The sequence below is a fragment of the Passer domesticus genome, chromosome 17 (genome assembly GCF_036417665.1).
Source record: "Passer domesticus isolate bPasDom1 chromosome 17, bPasDom1.hap1, whole genome shotgun sequence".
Taxonomy (NCBI): domain Eukaryota; kingdom Metazoa; phylum Chordata; class Aves; order Passeriformes; family Passeridae; genus Passer; species Passer domesticus.
This window is the reverse complement of record NC_087490.1, coordinates 4874744-4899360: the sequence shown is the minus strand read 5'-3', so window position 1 is coordinate 4899360 and position 24617 is coordinate 4874744. Positions and strand designations below refer to the sequence as shown.

General features: G+C 45.2%; 2 long non-coding RNA genes across 2 annotated transcripts in view; both read left to right on the top strand.

The window, feature by feature from the left end:
* Window positions 1-24617, top strand: part of LOC135282451 (uncharacterized) — a 146832-nt gene that overhangs the window by 71746 nt on the left and 50469 nt on the right. The window lies entirely within an intron of this gene.
* LOC135282452 (uncharacterized) lies at window positions 1243-23772 on the top strand. The gene is made up of 4 exons (XR_010348612.1): window positions 1243-1307; window positions 1435-1507; window positions 20109-20249; window positions 20772-23772. It is a non-coding gene; the product is annotated as an uncharacterized LOC135282452 (long non-coding RNA).

The window sequence follows — 24617 nt, the reverse complement described above, 5'->3', positions numbered from 1 at the left end:
CATGGCTTTCCTGCAAAGAGGAACAGTCAAGGGTTTGGACCAATTTGTCCACCAGTCATCCTGGCCAGTCCAGTGTAGCTGGGGTTAATGGGATGTCTTCCTCAGTGTGGTTGGATGGGAAATTTGGAGATGCTTGAAAACTGCCTTGTGCCAAGCTGGAGTGAAAAATCCTGAAAAATGTTATGTGATGACAGGCTAAGAGGAAAAAATGTTAAGTTTTGCTCAGTTGAAATGTTTTGTTTTGTATCTCTGTGTAAAGCTGAGAAAAAGAGGAAGAATCAAAATGAAAAATTTCAAAATTTAAATAAACAGCACAGAAAGCTCATTTGAACAGAAAGCAAATGTTCAGTGACTGTTCAAGCAGCATGTTTTGCTTAGTTAAGATTTTTTTCCCCACAAATATTTTTTTCTTTTTTTCCCTTGTGTCTGGAAATTTAGTGACACCAAACCATTCCTAGAAAAAAAGGTTTTGGTTTGGATGAATCTAAGTTTTTCAAGAGCAACATATTTTGTGAGAAAATTCCCTGCTGCTTCTGCTCATCAATAAAGTTGATGAGTTTAACCACTCTCATGGCCAGCTAGGGGAAAAAAAGATCCCCCAGTTAGTGAAGTGGATAAATAACTTGGCACAAAATCCTTCTCTGTTGACTCAGTTTACTTTGTGGACCCGGGCACGATTGTCATAATAAATTAAAGCATGAACATTCCCATTTGTCACTTCACCGCTTCCTTTTGCTGCCTTCCAACATGTGGTAAAACCATTAGTTTTAACAGAGGGAAAAGAGCAGAGAGGGGAAAGAATAGTGATGGAATTATGGGGAGAGAGGAGAGGATTTGCAGGGTGCACTGGAGGCACTGCTGAAGCAGCTCCAGTTGTGCATTTACGGGGCATAGTCTTATCAAAGTCACTGGGGTTTGTCATCTCCCTCTGCAGAGATAAAGGACACTGTGGTTCTTTTGGGACTCACTATCAACGCCTTCCAAGTGCTTAGTGTGGCCCCAGATCTAAGGGCAGTGATGACTCCTCTTGGTCGTGCCATGTCCCAGGATTTTAATGAGCTGTGTCCTGCACTCTCTAGCGTTCCTTGCTGTCTCCTCAGCTCTGCACAGCTTCTCCTCCTGTGCCATCCTCTGTGGGAATTTCCTAAAGCTAAAGGAGGGTGTGTTCAGATCAGGCCCCTTGTTGACAAGGTGTGAACAGATTAATGGCCTTCCCATCCCACCTGGCCTACTGGGCTTTCCGGGGAATCCCGCTCTGAACGGGAGCCTGCAGGAACAGAGGGCTTCAGCTCTAAAGAGGAGCAGAGGTCACATTCACAAAGGGAGAAGGGTGCAGGGGGGAGTGTTTATGTGTGCTGGGAAGCTTGGAAGAATGTGAGTCTGGGATCTGAAAGCATCCCACTCCTGAATTATGATTATTTATTGTCATTATAGTGCCTAAAGGCCCAGCCTCATTGTGCTGAGGACTCTGCAGACACAAAATGAAGGCACAGCCCCTGCCTTGAAGGTGAGTGAGGAAAACCTCCCTAAAGGGGGCTGGGAACAGGTGTGGCACATATCCATCAACCTGATGAAGCTGTTTACAGGGTGTGTGTAAGTGTGGGCAAGTGTAGGAGAAACAGCAGGAGAAGGAGAAAGTTGGATGTCAGTTTTCATCTCCCTGGCTCCCCTTCTAAAGTGAGCAGGGGCTTCACATTTTTTGTATTAATTATTTTTATTCTCACCTTTCTTCTCCGGTAATGATTATGCACAGGTAAGATAAGAATTAACAGAGCATTTTTAGTGGTTTTGCTAAAAATCTGGACGCTGAAAGACGTGATTCAATAATTTATTTGCTATCTTTATGCAAGTCACTTCTACTTAGACTTTTCTGAAAGATAATTCAGTACCTAGACCCCAAAAACACTCTTTAAAAATATAGTGCTTTTGATCTTTTAGTGCTTCAGTTTTACTTAATCTGTATGGATAGGAAAGCAAAGGAGTAAAGAAAGAAGTTTTTGCATGAGCAGCAGGTTTAATGAAGCCTGGCGTCCCCATGGACGTGTATCTTGTCTCTGACAACCCAGCCAGCTGATGACATTCCTGTCCTTGCTGTGTCCCCACCGCCCAGGACAAGGCATGGAATGTGTTATTTGGAGCTTTTGGGTCCTGCTGCTGCTCCTGCCAGGGAAACTGCTGAGTTTTCAATGCCTCTCCCTCACTGGAAACTCATTTGAAACCTCTGCCCCTCGATCAGGCTTGTCCAAGACTGGACTGTGGCCCTCAAAGTTGTGACATTAGCATCACACAGAAGGTGGGATTTTTAGGGGGATTGGGTTGGCATAGGGATTTACTTTGCTCCTGGAAACCTGGGGATAAAAATTGCAAGATATTGAGGAATGTTGCGCTTGTTATGGGTTAATGAAATAATGCAGTTCATAAAAGAGGGGAACAGAGTATTTTGCACCTCGGTGGGACATGGTGGTTCTTGAGTACTTCAGACAGAAAAAGGAGCATGAGAGAAATGTATAAATTTTTTCTTTTAGTTCTTAGAACAATCACCAACGAGAAGAAACTTAGCTATTCTTAGTTACATCTCAGGGCTCTGCATAATCTTTCCTTCTGAATTATGGAATATGATAGCTTTTATTAAATCCATTACAATTACAGCCTCTCTGCTGCACAGATTTAGAATATGGAATAACTAGGGTGCATAATTTCAAATAAATATTTAAGATATTGATGTGTGATACAGTTTTAGACTCTTAGAAGATTGAATTATATTGCAATAGGGCTGTTTTCTTCTAATTCACACAAACTTTCCTATCCAGCTACTTTATAGTGCTGGATACTATTAAAAAAGAACTTCATTTTGGGGAAAAGATCAGGGCTTGTGCTGTTTTGCTCAAGATTTTTTCTGTGATGGTGATTTGGGTCTTCTATACAGTAGCTGGACAAGAAAAGTCATAAACTTTTTTTTTTTAAAGTTTGGACTAATGTTAGTATGAGCATGCAACTGGAAAAATTGCAAATAAAACTTTTGTCAAAATATTAGTAAGTACAACATTCAGACAAGGTGATATTATTGCAAAATTTGGATTGTGCCTCTTTGCAGGGGCCCAGGATTAACAGGAGAACAGGAACTCTGAATGTGGCTCTTACTCTGGATCTCCAGCAAGTGGCTGGTGGTGGGTTCTCCCTCCCTGCTCTGCCTTGGCTTTGTGGTGGCTGCTTACCAAACCCCAGTAGTGGTAGGAATACCTGATCCCCACAGGAGCAAGGACAAGGACAGTCAGAAACTCCCAGAGGAGGCCGGCAGGGACAGCTCACCTTGCAGGTGTCCAGGCACGTGGCACAGGATCTCCTGAAGGGCCACAACCTCATCACCTCTTTGAGGAGCAAGGGCGGCAATTTCTGAGCGCGAGGCCAAGAGGGAAAACCCCCTGTGGATGATTCCACAGTCCTCCTTTGTCTTCCCCACACCTGCTCCCTCTTCTCTTCCGCTCTCCCCACCCACCCTCCAAGAAGATGCTCTGGGTGTTGGCTTTGCTCCGTTGCCAGCGCTCTGCGGAGACGTGTTAATTATGACTGGCAGCTTTTAAAAGCCCTGTTTCAACACCTTGCTGTCACCACACCTCATACTTCAGCAGCTTAGCACATGTTCCAAGGTGTTTAAAGAGCTTCCCGTGAAGCCCTTTTCCAGGCACCAGCCTCTTGCCAGGAGCAGTAGCGCTCCTGACCGCACTTTTCTGGCTGCGACCTTGTTGGTGTTTGCCTAAGACATGTAAATGAGCAGCGCGGTCGTTAGCGAGAGAAATGTGTAATGTTTTCCATTGTGTGGCAGGCTTAGAGCTGACAAGAGCCCAGCTCATGTTCCAAAGTCTAAAGCAGTTGGCAGGTTTCTCAGTACCAGCTTTTCATGCCCCCGAGTGGGTCATGGAGCGGAAAAGGGGGTGGAGAGGGAAGGAGAGGGAGGAATGTGTGTGGATGCGTGGTGGGGGGAGAGTTAGCAGGAGAGAAGGGCCATTTGCAAGCCACCAGCTCCGAATGTCACTCGCTGGGCCTCGTGGTGCTGCTGAAGGGCCCGTTGGAGCGTTTGATTGACTCGAGGCTTGATGCTGCGTGCCACTTACCAGCACTTGTCTTTGCTCATTAGCAGGGGGATTGTGGGCAAATATTTAGATATTCAAGAGAGGAAATGTTAATCTTTGCAGTGTTCACTGAATATTTAAATGAGGCAGCAGGCAGTTCTGCTCTGTGTTTGACCTAGACTTCTAGTGCTGAGCAAACGCCTCAGTCTTGGGATGAATTCAGTCCTGCACCTCCCTGCTCTTGGGGTTAGGGTTGTGGGGTGGAGTCCAGACCCTCTCAGAAAAGGCAGCACAGTCAGTCTGCACAAGCCCAGCTAAATGTAAGTGGCCTGGGAGCCTTGATCTGGCCTGTGTTAGGCACAGAGAATTGCAGCCCCCATGGAGTCAGAGGGACATTGGCTTGTTGCAGGCACTCTGCTCTAGGCAGGAGATGGCCTTGCACTGGAGGCTGAAGGTAACAGTGACTGGGGGACTGGGCTCTTGTTTGATAGAAAATGAGGACAATAAGGACATTTCCTTGGGGTTTGGACAGGCAGCTCTCCCAAATAAGTGTTAATTAACAACTTCAGGTTTTTGGAGATGAGCATGGCATTAGACCACCTGTGTCGTTGGAGAATGGATTCAGCTGGGTTAGTCTGCATTGACACCCTTGAAGCAGGCAATTAAAGTGTCTTGCACCACATTAATACCCAGAACCTTTCTCTATATTTGTTCTAAAATAGCTTAATTTCAGTTTTCTTTCTTCATTTTTTCATTGCTGCTTTCCAGCATTATTCTAGACAACAAACATGAAGACAGTGAAATCTAATTGCAGAATGTTGCAGTGTTATAGGAGATAAATGTTCAAGCAGCAGATCCCTATATTAGCACTTGAATCTTGATTATTTTACATCAGAATCAGGTTGGGAATTTTCTGTATAGGATGTATATCCTTTGGGATATTTAACATCTACTGTAGTTCCTTAGAAAGAACTCTAGACTAGGAGTTATGTGAATTATATTATTGCATGGGGTTAAATGACAAATATATCTGTATACAACTTAATAGAAGAAGTGCCAAGAGGATTAAATCTGGCAGCTGCTTATTTAACTGAAGCTTTAAAGGAATAGAACCTAAAATGAGCATGGTATCACCTTTAACAGATGCAGGTGAGTTCAGAACCTGCCAAGTGCTGTGCATCTACTCTGACCTGGCTGTATTTCTGTGTTTCACAGCCTCTATATTTAAGGCAATTCAGTTAACCTGGAAATATTTTCATTGAATTTTACTCAGTTACAGCAAAATTACCAAGGAAATTATTTACTTATTCCTAAATGCAGTCACTGGCTACATCCTGACAGGATGAAGTGAAAAACATTTATATAGATTTTATTATTGATGGAGTTCCTAAACACAGTTTATATTTTCTGACTCTCTTATTCCAGTAGCTGCTAGTCAATTGAATATTTCTCCAGTAAATTTGAGGCTTAGAGAATCACTTGGGATTTGTAGAACTCCTTTTAGTGGGAATTAAAAGCCAGTTACTGTAGGTTTAGGCACATCTGACAGTTCCAGCCCTCAGTTCACAGCTGTGCCTTCCTACCTGGGATCTCTTCCTGTTTTTTCCTTGGGCATTTTTTCTTTTTGTCTTTATTAGTCTTTTTCTTTCTGTCATAGCATTGCTCTGGGGAGGACAGCCAGTCCTTGTTCCACTCTCCATCTGACCTTCACTCGAGGCAGGGGGTCAGGATTGCAAGGCATGGTTTTATTCCACACGGGCCGGTTATCCCCTGGGAATGAGAGGCAGCAGAGATCTCACTGGAGCCAGCAGGCAGCAGTGATTTTAGTCACAGCCACAGCTTTTAATCACAGCCCTGCACACAGACTGGCAGGCTGCTGGTGATAGGTGGAGATCCCACATTTCTCCCATCTGTTTTCACCAGTTTGCCTTTTTTAGGTTGGCAGAGCTGTTCCATGTGCTCAGGAAATGGCTGTGTGTGTTGGATGTGTGCAATGCCCTCTCTGAGCTGCTTTCATTGTCAGACTTCTGTGTTGCTGCTCCTCCCGACTCAGGCTGGCGCGGTGCTCCGGGAGCCCTGGCTGTGGCTCTGTGCAGATATAGGGCACTCGCTGCTCTAGGGGGTGACAGAGCTGGGCCTCCTGCGCCCGCCGTGCCAGCTGCACTCTGAGCATCACACCCAGCCACGAGAGCTCCTGGGACTGCTGCTCCCACCCATCCGCTCCCGGCTTTCTCTCCTCCTCCCTCTCCTCTGCCTGCAGCGCTAGCACTGCAATGTTGGGACAGCATGCGGGGGCAACAGGAAAATAACCCTGGAAGGGTCCGACACCAAGCAAGCTGCCACCAGTGGAGTGCGGCTCCTGCACAGGAGCATCCTCATCTTTGCACTGCACGAGGGCTGTTCTCCAGTTGCTGGGACACCTTCCACTAGACCAGGCAATTGAATTTAATCATTGTAGTCTTTTCTGCATTCTTCCCTCCTGTTTAAGATCTGTTTCTCAGCTGCTAGTGCCAGACTGGAAATCTTAGTTCAGAAAGCAGCTGAGACTCTGCACAGCCACAGAAAGTTTAATGTCTGTCACTTCTTGAATTCTATCTTTGATGATTCAAATATAAAATTAATTCCCTAATACTTGTTAGAGGCTGGTGTGAAACAAATCTTTTTTATTTGCTGCTATCTAGAGAAGTTTGTCTGATAAAACATTGTCACCAGGTCACAGCTGGTGCTGTTCAGCTTGGAGAAGGTCTTGTGGCGATCTCACAGCACCTTCCAGGATCTGAAGGGGCTACAGGGAGGTCTGAAAGGGACTGTTCATCAGGAACTGTAGTGGCAGGATAACGGGGAATGTCTTCCAAGTGAAAAAAGGGAAATGTATAAGAGATTAAGAAGAATTAATAAGATATTAATGTATTATCTTAATATCTTCTCTTTATAAGATATCTTATTAATATCTTAATATCTTCTTAATATCTTAATAAGATATTAGGAAGAAATTGTTCCCTGTGAAAGGGGTGAGGCCCTGCCCAGTGAAGCTGTGGCTGTCCCATCCCTGGCAGTGTCCAAGGCCAGGTTGGATGGGGCTTGGAGCAGCCTGGGATAGTGGAAGGTGTCCCTGCCATGGCAGGGGATGGGATGAGATGTCTTTCAACCCAAACCACTCTGTGATTGATTTGGACAGGCAGTAATATGCCAGGACAGATTCAATGTTGGCTTGAAGACCCATTTACAGAGGCAGGATGGATTCTGTGCTGCTGGAACTATTCTTCTTCCCAAAGGAATTTACATTCCCTTTAGCCCTCTCTGCTGACTTCCCAAGAGGAATTATTGCATGAACTTTAACACATCAGTGAGTGTCAGTCCACGTGGAGAGACTCTCAGGTCCCCAGGATTGTTTCTCTCCTGTTTTTTCCCTACATTATGCTGTTGTTGGCTCATTGTTGATTCTGGGCTTTGCTATTGTTGGTTTGGTTTTGTTATTTTACACACACAAAAAAAAAGTAATAAAAAAAGAACCTTCCCTTCATCCTGAACCAAACTCAGAAGCCAGAAACAAAGCAGGCAGTTTGTGATCCTTGATTGCATGTGGCAGGAAGAAAATATTGAATTGAGTTTCCAGTGTGAGCCATTGTGAACTTGAAAGGGATGTCATCAAGTAATTTGATTTTCCCACAAAGTGTTGCAACCTTCCAAAGAGAGGAGAGTGTCTTTTTGGTGTGGTGTATGCCAGGCTCCAGGAAGGAAAACTGCTGAGGCAGTGCCAGCTGGCTGTGATCCCAACCTCCATTCCCAAAGCCCAGGCCATGGCATCAGCAAGGCTGGCATGGGAGTGCAAACAAAAGAAACTCGGTGTCTTGACTGCAGGCTTCCTTTGGAACAGCTCCCATGTGAGGGAGACGAGGAGGTGGGTGAAAAAAATATTTTTCCAAGTAAAAACCATTGAAAAACAAAAAGCCAGTGAAGCAAGTTGTTGACAAAATGTGGGGTTCTGTGGAAATCCAAGACTCTGGGGAGCAGTCAGTCTCAGTGAGAGATTTCAGCAGGAAGAGTCTAAATCCTTAATTTTTACAAGTAGCAGAATGGTAAATGCTGGCGGTGTTGAAACATATTGATAATAATTCTATTTCAGGTTTTTTATGGGATGGTGAATTTCTGATTCTAAGATGGAAACATTCCATTTGTTTGTATTATATTTATTATTATGTCAATATGAAATCCAGTAGAAACATAACTGTTGATATCAAAGTGAAACCTTTGTGCCTGGACAAGCTGTCATTCCCTCAGGGTTGCTGGATTTGGGTAATTCTCAGTTTTCAGTTTCAGGTTCTGGTTCAGTGGAGTTAAGGAGTTTATTTCTTTGATTATGAAGATTCCTATGGAAACTGCTTCCAGACCAGTTTAACCAAAGTCTGCTTTGGAAGCATTTTAACTGTGGAGACACAATTTTATCTTTTAGCATTTTAGAACAAGAAGAGGAGCTAGATGAAATACATATCAAACACTTGGGTTGTAGTGTGAGGGTCACATTACCTGGGATACAGCCCCATCCACCCTCTGTGGAAGGAAACAATTTTGTGGGAGGGAAATGCTCCCGTTTTGTCTGGAATACTTATTAGGAATTCATAGAAAGGATGAAACATGTCCCAGAATTCCTTGAGGTTCTCAGGAGCAGGAGGTACATCAAGGAGTTAAAGGTATATTTTGAATCACTGGAGGATGAAGGGAGGCAGTCAGAGGGAAGAGAAAAATTCCAGAGCAGCTCAATATTCCTTTGCTCCATCTTTCTTCTTTTGCAGTAGATGCTTGCAGCAGTTCCTGCTGCAACCTTTTCAGGTAATAAAGGTGAGGCTCTTGGGTGCCAAGAAGTGGGAGTATGGATGGATTACATGGATCACATCCAAGAGCTATGGAGAAATAAAAGGTCCAAGGTATGACTTAAACAAGCACCCTCTTTGAGGTTTACTAGAGACAGGTTTTTTTTTTAGCTCTTCAAGTAATAACTAAAATTGTAATTTCTAGAATTTTTTGTTTGGGTTTCTTGGGGTTTTTTTTGGGGTTTTTTTTGTTTTGTTTTGTTTTTTTTGGGGTTTTTTTTTTTTTTCATTTTTGGCAAACTTTTTGCAGGCAAGAGAAGGCAGGATAGAGCTCAGTACAATCCTGTCTGGCCCAACAGTTGAGTGCTGTATGTTGTCTTGGAAATTACTGACTCCTGGGCTATATTTCAGTACCTGGTAACTAAAAATGGCTTTGTGGTCAGAAAGCCATTGATATTTGCTTCAGAGGTAGTAGGTATTGGCAGATGGCCAATAAAAGGCAGAACAATTATATTATCTGTCAGGGAGACAGGATGGTGGGTTTTAGGACTGCTGCCTTGTTTTATGATGTAGATGCCCACATCTGTTAATTCTATTCTTAATTACCTGTATCAGTCTGGGTTTGCTGCTTTTGTTTGATGCTGTGTTTTATCTGCAATTGCCTATTGACTTTTATTTTTTTGGAAAGCAAAATTTTAAGAGCAGTTCTTGGAGTCAGTCTTTATTGACTGCCAGTGCAGTTCCTGGTGACCCTGATCAACATCAAGAGATTGTGCCCAGACAATAATTAGCGTGTCACAAGAACCCCCATGTGGACCTGATCACTCCAACATCCCACAGGGCTTCTTTTGCTTCCAGGGGAGCTGAGCAGGGAGGAGGAACCAACAGGCCTTTTCTACTGCCTTGCTCTCTGCTCTGTTCTCAGGCCACCCAGATCTGTTTGTGAAATGGATCCTGGTGTTTCATTCCTGCTGGGCTTGTGTTTAGTTTCAGGTGTGCCCTAAGCCCCCTGCTCAAGAAAGAACACCTGCAGAAGAACCGACTCATGCTCTTTTCTCTTTTGTGGTTGCAGGATGTTGGTCCTGCCCCAGTGGGGTTTGAGGTGAGGAGACCCCATCCCTTTTGCCTTGGAAGGCAAAGGGAGCTCCCTGGCAGTGCTCGTGCTGCTGCCCCTGCTCCTGCTGGGATCCAGGTGTGGTGTTTCTGCTGGTGTGTCACTGGGGTTTATGGCCCTGCAGTGACGCAAACCTGCAACGTGCAGGCTTGGAAGATACGATCAGGACAAACTGAGAGCTTGGAGCTCAGGCCCCAACAGGCAGCTGGTGATCCTGATCACCTGAAGGGCAGGGAATGCTGTGCTTGCACACACCCTCTTAACGAGTGCACACTCTCTGCAATTTACTTTTTCCTTGCAAATTGGCCCTGAAATGGCTCTGAAGCCAGTTCAAAATGACCTCGGGTCTCTGGCTCATGAACTGTTTGTAGCTGGGATCGGATCCACCTGCAAATGTAGGTGTAAAAATGTCACATCTCTGAGAACTAACTCAGAAATATCTACAACTGTCACAGGAGACATTTCCCTTGACTTCTTACTCTTTTTTCATTAATCTCTAAATCTGTTTTGGGACCCCCAATCCCCAGTAAGTGCCAGAAAGGGAGAGGCAGCAATGCTGGCGGGAGCTGGCAGTGAGTGGAGCGAGCACTTGCATGGCCTGAGGACCACTGGCCTCACTGGCCTGTCCCATCCTGGCATCTGGCACAGGACCTGGCTGCTGGATGGGTCAGGACATGTTTGGCCAGGCCTGTGACTGTCTGCCAGTCATCCCCCAGCCCTGTCTCCATGTATCCCTGCATTTCCACATTCCTTCCTCTTTTTCTGTGGACATCTTCCTGTGCCTGTGTCTCCCCTCTCCCTTCCTTCAGACATCACTGCAGTGTGTGCATTATTCGCAAATGAATGATCTTATTCTGATCATTCCCTGACAGAGAGAGCAACTTTTTTGTTCTATTTTTTCTCTTCCCACTTTTCCTTATGCTTCCTTTTCTGCTTTTCTTTATCAGTCCTCTGCTCCTTTTCCCTGGCTCTCCTGATCTGAGCACATTACTCCCGTTAAAACCAACGGCTTTTTACCTGCTAATGGGAGAGCTGTTCTCTCCTGTCCTTTGCTCTTTGGCACCCCCTGAACTTTGCTGTTTCCTGTGGTGTTTGATAAGTCTGGAAACTCCTTTGGCAAGCACTGGTGTAGCACAGGACTTGCCTGCTCCATGTGTTTGAGTGGATACTCATAGCTCCTCTTGGATCATCACACCTACACACTGTCAGTTCACTCCTGCGAGCCCTGCAGAGCTTTCACTGAATATCCAGCTACAAAATTAATTTTATGAGCCATATTATGGGTATGAAGCAGCTTTTATTAGGGAGGGATGTGCCAGGGAAAACCTTACAGTGAAGATTTCCCAGTAGGAATGCACATTTATCCTATTTTCAGTGGATGTAAGATGTGGTTCTTCCCTTATTCCTGCTTCTCATGAAAGCTGAACAAATTTTGCATTTTTAATCCCTTCTCTGGGTAGTAGCTCTGGTGAGGCAGGTGATTGAACCTTAGTGGTGTTTGCTCCAAAACACCAAATCAGCAGGTGCTGGGTGATCCCTAAACACTGCTCATGTGCTTTGTGGAATAAAGACTCTGAAGAAAGGAGAAGGAAAAAACAGCCCTGTTTCCTTATTGCCATTGAATTCAGAAGAAAACAATGGATCTTCGTTCATTGAAGAAAAGCAAGGTCAGCTTTAACAATGTCTATGAACGCAAAAATATGTTTCTGTGTTGGTATTTTTGTATTGTGTATGTGATATATTTCTACAGAGTTTTGGACTTACTTTATTTACATATATTATAACCTCCCTACTGAGTAAACAAGAGATGCCCAGCTAAGCAAACAAGCCCCAGGGTGATGGGAGAGGGAGAGAGAAAGGAGAGGAATAGCAAGAGGGGAAGGAAAAGAGAGGTGGCAATAGGAAAAGGGTAAACAGACAAGCACTAATTAAGGCCTTCATCACAAGCAGGGAGATGTGCGAGGCTGACAGTCAGTCAAGCAGATAAGGGAAGATGAGTTAAAATCTAGCCCCAGGTTTTGAAGGCCCCAGGGCCCTGGCAGACAAGAGCACAGTGAAGCACAGGAAGCCACTGAAAGGTCATTTGCATGAAATGATGTTCAGGATCTTTGCTTTTGTTGTTGCCCTGATGGCTTTAACCCGTTCCTAGCTCAGGAGACACGCAGAGCTAAGACACTGCACGTGGCTGGAAGGCTTCTTTTGGTGGCCTTTCAGGGACCACTTCTCCAGGGAGTGTGTGGGGAGGGAGAGAGGGCTTGCTTCCCACTGAGGATAAGGGGAGCTGAAATTCCTTGGCACGGGATGGCCTCACTCTCCAGCAGAGCATGAAAGGGAGAAATCATCAGAAGAGGAGACTCTGGGCATGAAATGAGCCACAAGCTTGACAGGCTGAGGGAAGGTGCAGTGACCTGCATTGGTCAAAAACATTCAGATATTCAAGACTTTGAGTTTTGTGCATCTTTCCCAGAGCTCTAGACACAAATTGAGGTTTCCATTCTGGAGCAATGTCAGAACCTATTGTCACTTGCCCTTGCTGTGGTGTCACAAACATGTCATGGCTGTCAGGAGCACTGTGCAGGTGGCTCCTGTCTGCCCCTTCAGCTATAATTGAAAATACATCCCAAAATTTTGCTTAGCAAAGAATGGGCAAATTGTAGTTGCAATCTCTTCTCCCTGAGCTGCTTCAGGAAACAAGATCTCGCTCAGCTCTTGAAGGGAATTCTGACACTCTAATTATTGTTACATGTTCTCAATGTGCTTAGTCATTTAGGCAGGTTGTAATTCTTAGTGACACGGCAAGAGAAATGAACACAGAAGTGCTCCCCACTTTGGAATAGGCAGGCAGCCTCACACGCTTCTTTCCAACCCTCACTTGTGTTTAGACGTTTTGGAAGTCACAGTCGTTACTCTTCTGCATTTCCTTCTGAAACAAAAGCTGGTTAGAGGCAAGTTGAGTAGATTAAATGGGGATCTGGGCTATTGGACTTCTGGATTCTGCTCCAAACCACGGCCACTTCATTACTGCCTGACCTTCACCAGCTCACACCAACTCCCTGAGTAATGTATCTGTCTGCCACAGCAGGGCAATAAGCTGTACTTGCCTCCAGGACTGAAGAAGATTGGAATGATTGTCTCTGGGATTGCTGGGCTGCTCTGGGATCCTTGTGTGGAAGGGCTGGTAAAGGTACAGCGGTGGTTAACAGCAGAGCAGGCAGTGGTGAGGCTGGAAGTTCAAACTCCAGGCTTAAGGCCAAACCATGTTGGGAAGCCAGTGAGGTCTTGAGAGATGTCAGCTTGTTAAAATGTCAGATCTCACAAAGGAAATCTCACTGAGGATTTCCAGGGGTGAGCTCCATTCAGATGATTTTCAGGTACTCACCCCTTTCAGTTTTGTGTCAGAGCTGAAAGATTCCAATCTGAAATCCACCTTAGACTGAGGCTGAACAGACCAGGGGCCTTTTGGCTGGCAAGATCTGGGGTTTTCCCACTAGAACTAGTGCTGTCCAAACCAGCCATTCCCAGTTCAGGTGTGAAGGTTCTGGCTCCAGCCCATCAGTGGCAGATAATCTTGTGCAGCGCTGTGGCCACAGCTTTCCCAGGATGGTGTTGTTTCTTTCCATTTCTCTGCTTCTAGGACACGAATCATCATGAAAACAGAAACATTTTTTTTCCTTAAAAGATGACAAAAAAAATTTCCAAACTTTGCTTCTGTTTCATTTTGCTTACAGCTCACCCTGCATTCCAATGCAGTGTTAGGGCATGCTAGGATCCCATTTAGGGGAATATTTTTAAAAGCTCCCGTGTGGAATCAGTGGAGATGATGGCATGTAGGATTACAGGTAATTGTTCTGTGTTATGAATACAGCGTCATGATTGAGAATGGACTTGTCTAAAGCAGGAGCTATGAGCACATGGAGGAGTAGCAGGATATAGATAGCCCTTGGCTAACTGCTCATTGCTCCTGCTCTCAGTAGCATTTTAAAAGGCCACTGTCATCAAGTAATTTTTCATCTAATTCACTGTATGTAATAGCTTCTTTAAGAGCCTGGAAATTATTTTATTTGCCCTTTTACTCTGGACAAACAACAGTTTCTTTTTCTTGGCCTAACATTCCATTGGGAAGACAAACCCAAGCCCTGTTCAGAGTGTTTTTGCTTCAAATTCCACATAATGCCAGCTCTAGCATCAGCCTAAGAGGAAGAGAGTTCTGAAAGTGTGATTAATCTGTTCAGCGTATGACCTTGAAAGCTGAGCAAGTGGAAAGGAAATATTGATTATTAAAGGTGAGGTCTATGGTTTGGAAAGAAACCTTATGTTGGTGTAGTAAGAGAGATCAGTGAATTCATATGTTGAGGGAAGTAATTTGTATGAAAGAAGAGTCCTCATGCTCATTTAAGGAGGAAATATGTGTTGTTCCAGTCTGTGTTTTATGGGAACACGCTGCTGTTGAAAGACAACCCTGTAAAAGTCCTGCACTGTAATATTCTAAACTGATCCTCTACCTCGGGGCAAAACACAACCTGGAATTGCAGATTTCCTGTCATACCTATAACAGAGATGGCCAGGGCTGAGGATGTGGAATGGACTCCATAAAGCAACTGGAGGCAATATTATCCTGCTGCTTTTCAGCCACTGGATTTGGCTGTCCAGAGTGAGTCTCCAAGAAGAGTCTTCACCCTCCTGGGTGGGGAAGTCTTGTTCTCCAGGGACCACACTGCCCTTGCCAGGAAGAGCAGCCCGGGCATCCAGCACAGCTCACTGAGTGAACCAGGGGGACTCCTGGTTCCAGCAGGCTTTAAGTAACCTTGGGAGTGGAACTGAGCAACACATTTGCCAATGGCAGCAGTAGAAGTTGGAAAAATACTGATGTATTTTTCTGTCCTCTATTTGCTCTTCAGCTTTAATAGCAAATGTGCCTAAAACCCTGCGATTCTGGGTCAGGGAGGAGAATCAGCCTGAGATTTGTTATAGACCTGGAGTGTGTTACAAACCACCAAGGTATTTCCAACTCTCCATTTTTCAGCTCTCGTTTTAAGACAAGGCCAGCCTCTGCCACGCCAGCGTGGTGTGATCCGTGCCCAGCAGTGTGGCACAGGGTCGGAGAGGTTCACTCCCTGCAGGGAGTAGCTTGTGATTTCCCAAAGCCCAAGCAGGCGATTTTTCTCTCTTTCTCTCTCTCTCTTTTTTTCCCCTTTCCGCCTGGGAAGGATGCAGCATCACAGACCTTGTCACCCGGAGCTTAGAGGACAGCAACCATATGCCTTCCGACCTGCCCTTGCTTTTCTAGGAAAGCTTCAGCCTGCTGGGCATTTCCCATCAGAATCGTTAAGGGAGAAGGGCTGGGATGTGGCCCGGGCTGGCGCTCCTCTGGTGCTGAGCAGGGGCGGAGGGAAGAGGGAGCGTGGCAGGGGGAGGAGGGCGAGGAGACCGGGCTGCCAAAGAGGAGGAGGAGGCTGGAGGAGAGGCGAGATTGGCATCCTCATGTGCGGGGGGCTGGCCAGCGCCGGGACAGCCTGATGAGCCCGCGGGCCCCGATCTCTCGGCCGGCGCTGATCGCAGTGATGGGGCTGTCTGGTGGCTCGGACACCAGCGCTCATTATCGCGCTCCGCAGCCCTCGCAGCGGCGGGGGAAGAAGGGGTGGAGGAGGTAAAGAAGCCCCGGAGTCACACGCACACACAAATCAGAGACAGGAAAGGCAGAGAAACAGCTTTGGCTCCAGGCTATTGATTTTGTTCCGTGACACTTGCTCATTTCCCACTTAGTGCTTCTCGCTGTAGAGCCTTCCCGCTCCGGCTGCAGCGGCTCTCCGAGGAGGAGGAGTGACCTGGGGTGGCAGGGGCTCAGAGCTGATGGCTTCATCCAGTGATCTGGAGCCATTTTGGCTCAGCACACGAGCACTCCAGCACATCTCCACACTCACCAAGGAGATGCTTCCAGGTGCTTTTCTCAGTGATGTGCACATGCAGCCTCTCCATGTCTGTACCTGGGCCCTTAGGTGGTCTTCCAAAACCTCCTTTCTCCCTCAGCCTCTCCATCAGTCTTGTCGTGCTGTCAAGGTGGAAGAATCTGAAGGCAGAGCTATCCAAATAGTCTTCCTAGAGAAGTGATGCATTTTTGGAGGTATGGCCCCAGCGTTGCACTGTTGCTATTAAAGCAGCAGCTTGACATTCTGTTGCACTTGTGGGCCAAAGCAGTGGTGCAACAGCACTGCACAGGCAGCATCAGCCTGCTGCTTTTCCCTTGGTTGTAACTTTGAACTGTTGTGGCAACAGCAGTTCTAACTTTGCCCATATTATTTTTTTTTTTTTTTTTTTTTTTTTTTTTTTTTTTTTTTTTTTTTTTTTAACGCAACCAACTGCCTGAGCTGAAGGGAAGGAAAGGGAGCTGCGTGTGGGTTAGGGGGGTGAAGGAACCAGGGCTGTCACTGAATAGCACCAGAATCAGACTTGGTGGTTAAAGTCTATGAACCTCTGCAGTGGCTGCTCTTATTTTCTGTCTTGTGAGAATACTGATGATAGCAGACATTTCTCATCACATCAGTACCAGGAATTTTAGGGGCACAGCGAAGAGGTGTTGGGTTGATGCTACTTTGCTGTTAGTATAATTTTCCTTTATTTTGCTGTTTCTGACAGAGCTTCTCCATTCAGCTGGGAAGTTTAGCTCAGCTGGGAGAGTAGGAAAGGGCTTTTGGGTTAATGTAATTTCTTGGTCACTCTCTCCCTTCCTGGCCTGAACACACACATATGAACAAAGACACACGGACATAGGCAATTTTCCCCAGCTTTGTATCAGGGGATGTTGGAATGCCATGGCTGGCAGGAGCTACTAACTGGATTAGCTGGTAAATCCATCTGGAGCTCCCAGTGGGAGGGATGGACAGGTTCAAGATGAATAACAGCTTGTCTGAAGAAGCAAAATGGATTATTTTATGAAAAAGAAGGGGCGGGGGGGGGGGAAGATACCCTCTTTCTTCTTGTAGACTTTTGCCTGACACAGGGGGGAGTAGTTTCCAGAAGGTAAGGAAAGAAATTATTTTTGAAGAGGGAATGATTCTTGTTGACTTGCTAAATACAGTTGTCTGTCGTTTTTCAGTTTATTTATCTGCACCTTGTGTTCCCATTAAAGTGGTTTTTTACTTCCTAAAACTTCATTATGAATTTGAGGCTGTAAGGGGCAATGCAGCTTTTTTTAGTGGTTTCTTCTCATCTTTCTACTTCCAGAACCATGATTTGGTGCTGCCCCTCAGGCCCCAGCCAGTGGGGTTTCACACTGACTGATGGAGGGGACACAGTGGTGTGTTTACTAAGGGCTGTGTTGAGCTCAGCCTCACCTGGGGCCCAGCAACATCCTGACCTCAGATTTACCAGTGCAAAGGGAGCAAACCAGCAGGATCTGAAATGCTGTAGAGGGAGGGACCTCCTTCTGACTATTGATAATCTTGAGTAAAGCTGCATTTGCTGATACTGCGTAGAAAAGCGGTTGAGGAAATAAAATTGGCTTTTCCTTCCCCTGCCCTCATCTTGTTACATAATTTTTGCCACACAAAGCTGGAATGAGAAGGGAAGAGCCTTTTATTTTTGTTTGTCTGGTTGTTTTCTCTATCCACAGTGGTGCCAGTTCTGTTGCAGAATTACAAAATGTGTGTGAGTGTGAGGTGCAGCTTCTGGGAGCACTTTGTTATCAGAGAATCAGGAAGGCTTGGGTTGGAAGGCATCCTGATGCTCATCTAATTCCAGCCTCCCTGCCATGGGCAGGGACACCTTCCACTGGACCAGGCTGCTCCAAGCCCTGTCCAGCCTGGCCTTGAGCACTTCCAGTGTTTAGGGTGAGATTCTTGTGGTGGAGGGGTTGTAGAAGGGGCTGAGGAGAGGGAGGTGCTGGGCTGGGAGTGTGTTGTGCCCTGAAATGTGTGCTCACATGCAACCTCAGCCATTAAGTGCCCGGTGTTATTTAAATGTTCTTAGGACCAGGGGTGAGGGCAATAGTTAATAACAACAATGATAATAGCAGCAACAGTAATAAAAGTCGTTGCAGCGCTGTTAAGCTGTGACCTAAAAAACCAGAATGGCCGATGAGAAGTCATGGGCCTGATCTCTCCCCCTCTTCCCTTTCCTCTCCACCCACATCTTTATGCTTATTTCTCTCTTTCTTATTTTTCCTTTCTTACTGATATGTTTTTTTTCTACTCTGGACATATCCTTGAATCCTGGCCATTCCCCCAGCTTATGGGATTCCCATTATACACGCTTGATATTTAACAGCTTTGGCGTCTTCCATAGCTGGGAGTGAAAAGAGAAAAAACAGCTCAAAAACATAATGGAGCAAAATCTGCATACTGAGCCCTGGTTCCATGTCCCTTTACACTGTTTACTGAGATCTTAAAAGCTACGAGCTGTGGCATCTACTCAGACTTCATCAGCCCATCCTGCCCTGATGCTGGCCTCAGAGACACTGCCAGCTCCCACAGCCACCTCCTCACACCGGGAGCGCTCTGTGCTTGCCAGGCTCCTCGTGCTGTGGAGCAGAGGGAGCCAGGGACCACTCCTGCCTTGGTGGGGGCAGGATGGATTCCCTTTGCTGGAATCAGAAATACTGGGAAAGAGCTAAATTCACCTCGCTGGCTTTGCTCAGTAAGGTGTGGGGCATGCAGTGCAGATGGGGTGAGGAGGTGATGAGTGTTTTAAAAATATTGGCATCTTTTTCATAGGAAAAAATGTTATGCCACAAATGAATGGAAATACCTTCTCTGAAGTCCTGTTTCCTTACATGCCAACCTCTTTTGTGTGTGTCTTGAAATTCCCTTTTTTTGGTGAGCTCTCCTTGGTAAAAAAGGGTTGCTGTCAGGTGGACCTCAGTGTCACAAGCAGTCACCATCCCCAGCCTCTCTCCCACTTGCCTTCTGGTTCTCTTTTTAATATGTGGAGGTTTTCCCTCTTTCTTTCCTTCTGTCTTTCAAATTTTCTTCCTTTCCCCAGTGGATGTGAGTTTTATGGACAGCTAAGGAGCAGTTTTAACATGACAGGTGAATGCTGTGCTCAGCATTCACCTGTCTGTCATGTTAAAACTGGAAAAGTGTCTTACGAGTATTTAGACAATCTGTTTGCTGTCTTCCTTTACCTGATAAAATGCAAAGTCAGACTGAGCATTTCTTATGGTATTTCTTTTAAGTCAGTGGGGACAACGTGACATGTCCAGAGGGCACTTCATGTGCCCAGTCTTAAATATTTATTTTACAGGAAGGTAAATTGTTCACTTACCTAGGCTATGAGGAAAATAGAGGGGAATTAGCCCTGAACCTTGGTTCAGACACCTGAGTTAGACCTGACTTATCCCACACTTTAATTGCCAGTGTCCTTAGCAGCTTTGAAAGTCTCCTGATGAAGCACTTATTTTCTGTCTTCCAGATTTCTTTCCTGGTTCCCATCTTTTGCAGCTCAGATAGATCAGGCATTTCATTTTCAGTGCAAAAGCCAAAAGATTTTCATTAAAGTTAACAGTGACACATTTAAAGCTGATGAAGATAAACGTGCTTATGGCCTAGTGCTTGCTTGCTGAGTAGGAACCATTGCTACCAGTCTCCAGTGAGACTTCAATTTTTGTAGTGTGAAAGATTTTATATGGTTTGTGGCAGCATCCACAGTTTTATTAAACAGACTAAAAGTGCATCACCATTAAGATGTGAGACAGCTGTTAACTGATGGATTTTAACAGTGAAATTCCCTTAGAGTCAGCTGTGATTAGCATGGGGAGGTATCCTTTGTGGGCCTTGCTGTTCATTCCCTTGGCTTTTTTCATTATCTCTGGCCCAGCAGCACAGAAGGAAATTATCCCCTCTATTCCATCCTCTCTTATGGGACATTTTTCCAAAGGATTTTTTCCTTTGCCTTAAGGACGAAGCTCTGGGTCAAGCCATATTCATCTAGGGAGGAATTTCACTGCAGTGCTGTCATTTTTGGGTCCTGCTGAGCTTCAGGGCTGCTGTTTGGGGTTATTTTCATGCCCTCCCCAAGAGCTGAGACTCATTTGGGACTCAGCTGTTTGGAAAGCCACTGCAGACCAGAGCTATCCAGGCTGGAAGATCAGGATCTCAGGTTAACTCTCTCCTCTCCCAGTGCAGCTCAGAGCATCCTCAGGCAGCTTCTGCACTGCACTGGTGGAACCTCCTCTTTAGTGGCACCAGGAAGAAGCAGCAGGAAATAGAGAATGAAGTTCTTCCATTGTCCTCTGTCTCTGGAGAATCCCTACATCCTCAGGTAAAATCCCTGATTTCCATACTGGAAGTGGGGTGGGTAAAACCCCTTTCCTCAGTTGCACCTTGAGGCTGGTGGATGTTCACATATCTCTAACTCTGCACAAGCAGGTCAGCATATTCAGCCAGGGCCATTATCCTGCTGCTCCCACAGCCTTAGGAGCACAGCAGGGAGCTGCATCAAGGAAATGCATTAAAGACGAATCAGCAAGAGAGAAGGGACCTCTGGGCCAACTCCCTGCTTCTCAATTATTTATACTTCATAATTTCCAGCAAATCACTGGCTGTTTATTGGTGCTCATCTATAATTGAAGAGTTTCCTAGATCACTGGCCAGCTTTGCTTAAGTTGTAGCTGGCCGTGCCTGTGAAAGCTGTTAGGAAAACCCCAGAGGGAAAGGCAGGGCCTCAGGAGTGGCTGGTCATCCATTGAGGATACACACTTTTAATTTTTGGCTTTTGTGGGCACCTGGGACTGGGAGGTTTCCAGCATGTGGTTTACCATCTCCTTTTGACCACATCATGTAGGGACTGCAGGCTGCAGTACCAGGAGGACCTTGATCAGGAGGTGTTCCAAGGATTCTGCCTTTCCAAGACCTTGCTCATACAGTGTGCTGCCTGTTCTGCCAAAAGAAAAAAAAAAAAAAAAAAAAAAAAAAAAAAAAAAAAAAAAAAAAAAAAAAACCCACAACAAAAAAGACCCCAACAAAACAACAACAAAAAACCCACAAAAACCCAAAAAGTTGAAGGTTTTGATGTTCCTGAAATTCTTGAAGAGGCTGCGAAAAAGGAGCTCCTGTTCTGAATTGAGATGAAAAGCCAAAGCCTTGAAAACTTTAGAAAGGTTAGAATTTAAAGGAAGAAAAAAATCAAGTGCATACTTGTGCAAGGAACAGAGTTGGCTTTGCATGCTTGGGATGGCTCCTTCATCAGGCCTGGCTCCAATAACATTTCAGCTTCATTTTCCTCTTTTAACGTCAAAATGAAATTATTTTGGCAGTAGCAGTTGAACATTTCTGTTTCAAAACACTAAATTGGGCTATTTTGAAAAATTTTTATGATACTATTTTCAAATTAAAATATTATCTGGAACCAGCTACTTCAGAGTGAATAACTTCACACTGGAGCAGCTAGGAAATTCTAATGAAAAAATGGTGAAATGTTCCCAACCAGCTCTATCCATCACTTCCTTTCACTACTACCCAATAAAAATAGCTCCCACATACCGCTGCAGTCAGGAGTGCCATGTTACAGAAGAAGAAATAACTAAGCCAACAAAATGACTCACATTCCAAAGATAATATACAAGGTAGGGCCTGGCCAACTGGTTCAATTCAAATTAGAACCAGCCTCAGCCCTCCTGTGCGAGACAAACTGATCACAAAATATGATCTGTTGTTGTTGTTTGATGTCTGCTTGTTGTATTTTCACACACTTCTCTTCATGATCCCACTTCAGTGGAAGTGGACGTGCCTGTAATGCTGCAGAGACTGCAATTTCTCCTCATTTTCAGCCTAACAAAAAGCTGCAAGCAGTAGGGCTGTGGCAAGGGGATTTGTTCCTGGAAAGAGGGATTTTAGTTCTGTTCCAGCTTGCAGTTTGGTTAAAGTAGATCTAGAGCCTTGCACAACTGAAGTTTTGCTCTGCTGGATTTCTGGTTTTGAAGTGACAGAGGTGGAAGCTCACAGAAACCAGGCAGTATAATTCTGTGAGAAGTGTCAGGTATGAGCATAAAGAGCTGGAGCACTGTGTTCCCACATGCCCTTAGAGCCTGAAATATCCCTCTTAATTTTAAACATATAAATCAAAGGCATAAAACTTTTAATTTTATTGTTGTTGTGAGGTACTGAACTAATACCCTGAAGTTTTTAGCTCGTTAATTCTGTCGATCTTCACAAAAGCACTCGTTCCAGCAGAGTGAGTCCTTCATGTAAGTACAACTTCTCAGCCAGGTTGGTAGTGCTTTTCAGAGCAGCTCATGGTTTAGGTTGAATGCATTTTAAAGCAATCTATAAATCTTTATGATCTTTGTTTTTCTTTCTCTTGCATGCATACTTGGCAAGCATTTCCAGTTTGCATCATTGAAAATTTGATTCACCTATGTACAATGGGTGAGATTTGTCCGTGTTTGAAAAGGCAACATCAAGCCCTTTGCACCTTTTAAATCTTCAAAATAGGACTGAAGCAGGACATTATGGTTTGCCAGACCGTTGCACTGCCTTCCCCTGAAGCTGGACTGAGTTTCAGCCAGGCAGAATGAAGGGGGTGAGGGTGGAGAATGAATTACTGTGACCTTGCAATGGGCTGTGAAAGAAAAAAGTGTTTTGGGGCTGCAGTGCTGATTATTACTTTCTTTCCTCCATGGCTTTGGTGCTTTAGATTCTGCTTGGACAATTTCATCCCATTTGGGGCAGCCTGTTACCAAAAACTGGAAGCTCAGGAGAAAGTAAATTAATGTTAAAGGTCCACAGAGCCCAGCTTCTGGGGAAGAGTTTTGTGTTCAGGAGATTTAGTTTAGATGAGCAGTGTGGACAGAGTAAGAGGCTGCAAGAACAGCTGAGAATGGTTAATAGATGTGGAAAAGGGAGGTATTTCTGGGCTGGAGGGGGCTCTGTACTAGTGGGAGTTTTCAAAGGGAGGCTGAACAAAATCCTTGGTGGTGTGGAAGGCAGGCCCCAGTCAAACCTGGACTTGGACACTTCCAGGAATGGGACAGCCACAGCTTCTCAGGGAACCTGTGCCAGGGCCTCCCCACCATCACAAGAAATTATTTTTCCCATATATCTAACCTAAATTTCCCCTTTTTTTCTGTTTGAAGCCATTCCCCCTTGTCCTGAGGACTGTTGTGCTTCAGAGAGTGTTGGATTTGCCCAAAATCCCGAGGCGCTCCTGTTGTGTGTGTGAGGAATGACAGGGACAGTGCAGATGGGGCAGCCTGAAACTGGGCTGGACCCTTTCCCTTTTCCTTGGATCTGAGTAAATAAATCCAGCCAGGGCAGGGGCACGGGGCATTTCACAGCAGAGTTGTTAAAAAGTCTTTTGTGCCATGTACCTTTGACTCCCCTGGCTTTGAACCAAGCCTGGAGTTGCCAGTGTTTATGGTGCTCGGTGGTGTTTAATGCTTGGCTGTTATTAAATATTTGTTGTGTGTTAACTTAGTGGTTTCTGGGGACACTTGGAGGAGTTAAGGAAACAAGCTGGAAATGAAAGTGGGTGATGGGAGTGCTGCAAGGTTTGTTATAGCTGGGTCCCTCTTCCCAGCTCTGTGGGACTCTCCATGTCCTGGGGAAGTCCCTCAAGGATCAGGATGCTTTGCAAATGCATATCCCTGAAGTATCCAGTAGTATTTTCCTTTGCCCAAGTACAGGGGGACTTCTTAACACTGTTGTCAAACATCCCTGGTAAATGTTGTGATTATTGGACTGATCTTCACCAGGAAATAAATAAATAAAAGCCATAAGAACAGAAAATGCACCCTCCCAAGATAGCGTTTATATAGCTAGAAAAGTGAGGTGGTTTCCTGTTCTAAATATTTAACATGATGTTTATGATATGTCCTCTGGGGGAAGAGATGCTTGAAAGCTAATGTTTATGAAGTAAGTCTGGAGGGATGGAAAGGGGAGGCAGGGCACACTAACTAGGAAAAAAAAGGGGAAAAAAGAAAAAAAGAACCTCAGGAGATGTCCTGATTTATGGCTTTACTTGCTGGAGAAAAATCTGTTTTGTTAAAAAGGTTGCAACTGAAGGAAAGCAACTTCAACTCTGCTCCTTTTGAAACCAGAAACCTGTTCCCTCAGTCCAGACAGGATCTGAGCCTGGGCCAGCAGGAATCTTTTACTGGCTGCTGCCTTTGTGCTTTGGAGCCCTGCAGAAGGGTTTGTCTCCCCATCACGTGAGGCTGGAATGATGGGCTGATGGTTAAGAAGCTGAGCTACGTTTCAGAAAGGAGGGGTGAGTTCAGTTTCCTACTCTGCCAAAGGCTTCTAGTGTGATATTTGGGTGTTTAATCTTCCTTTGTCTCTGTTCCCTGTCTGGGAATAGCAACAATTTCCTGATTCAACTTGGAGATTGAAAATAAATCACTTTATTGTTAAATAGTTAAAAAATAAAGGCCTGCATAGCCATTATTTCAGGAGGGGTGACTGAGCTCCTTGTGAAGCATACTTGGAATGGATGGTGTTTTTCAACCCAGTTTATTAAAACCAATTCTTGGCTTGTTTTACCTGACTAATTCTGTGTGTGAACTGCAGCCACCCAAATCCAGGGAAAGGTCTGGAGCCCCAGGAGCAGCTGAGGGAGCTGGGAAAGGGCTCAGCCTGGAGAAAAGGAGGCTCAGGGGGGACCTTGTGGCTCTGCACAGCTCCTGACAGGAGG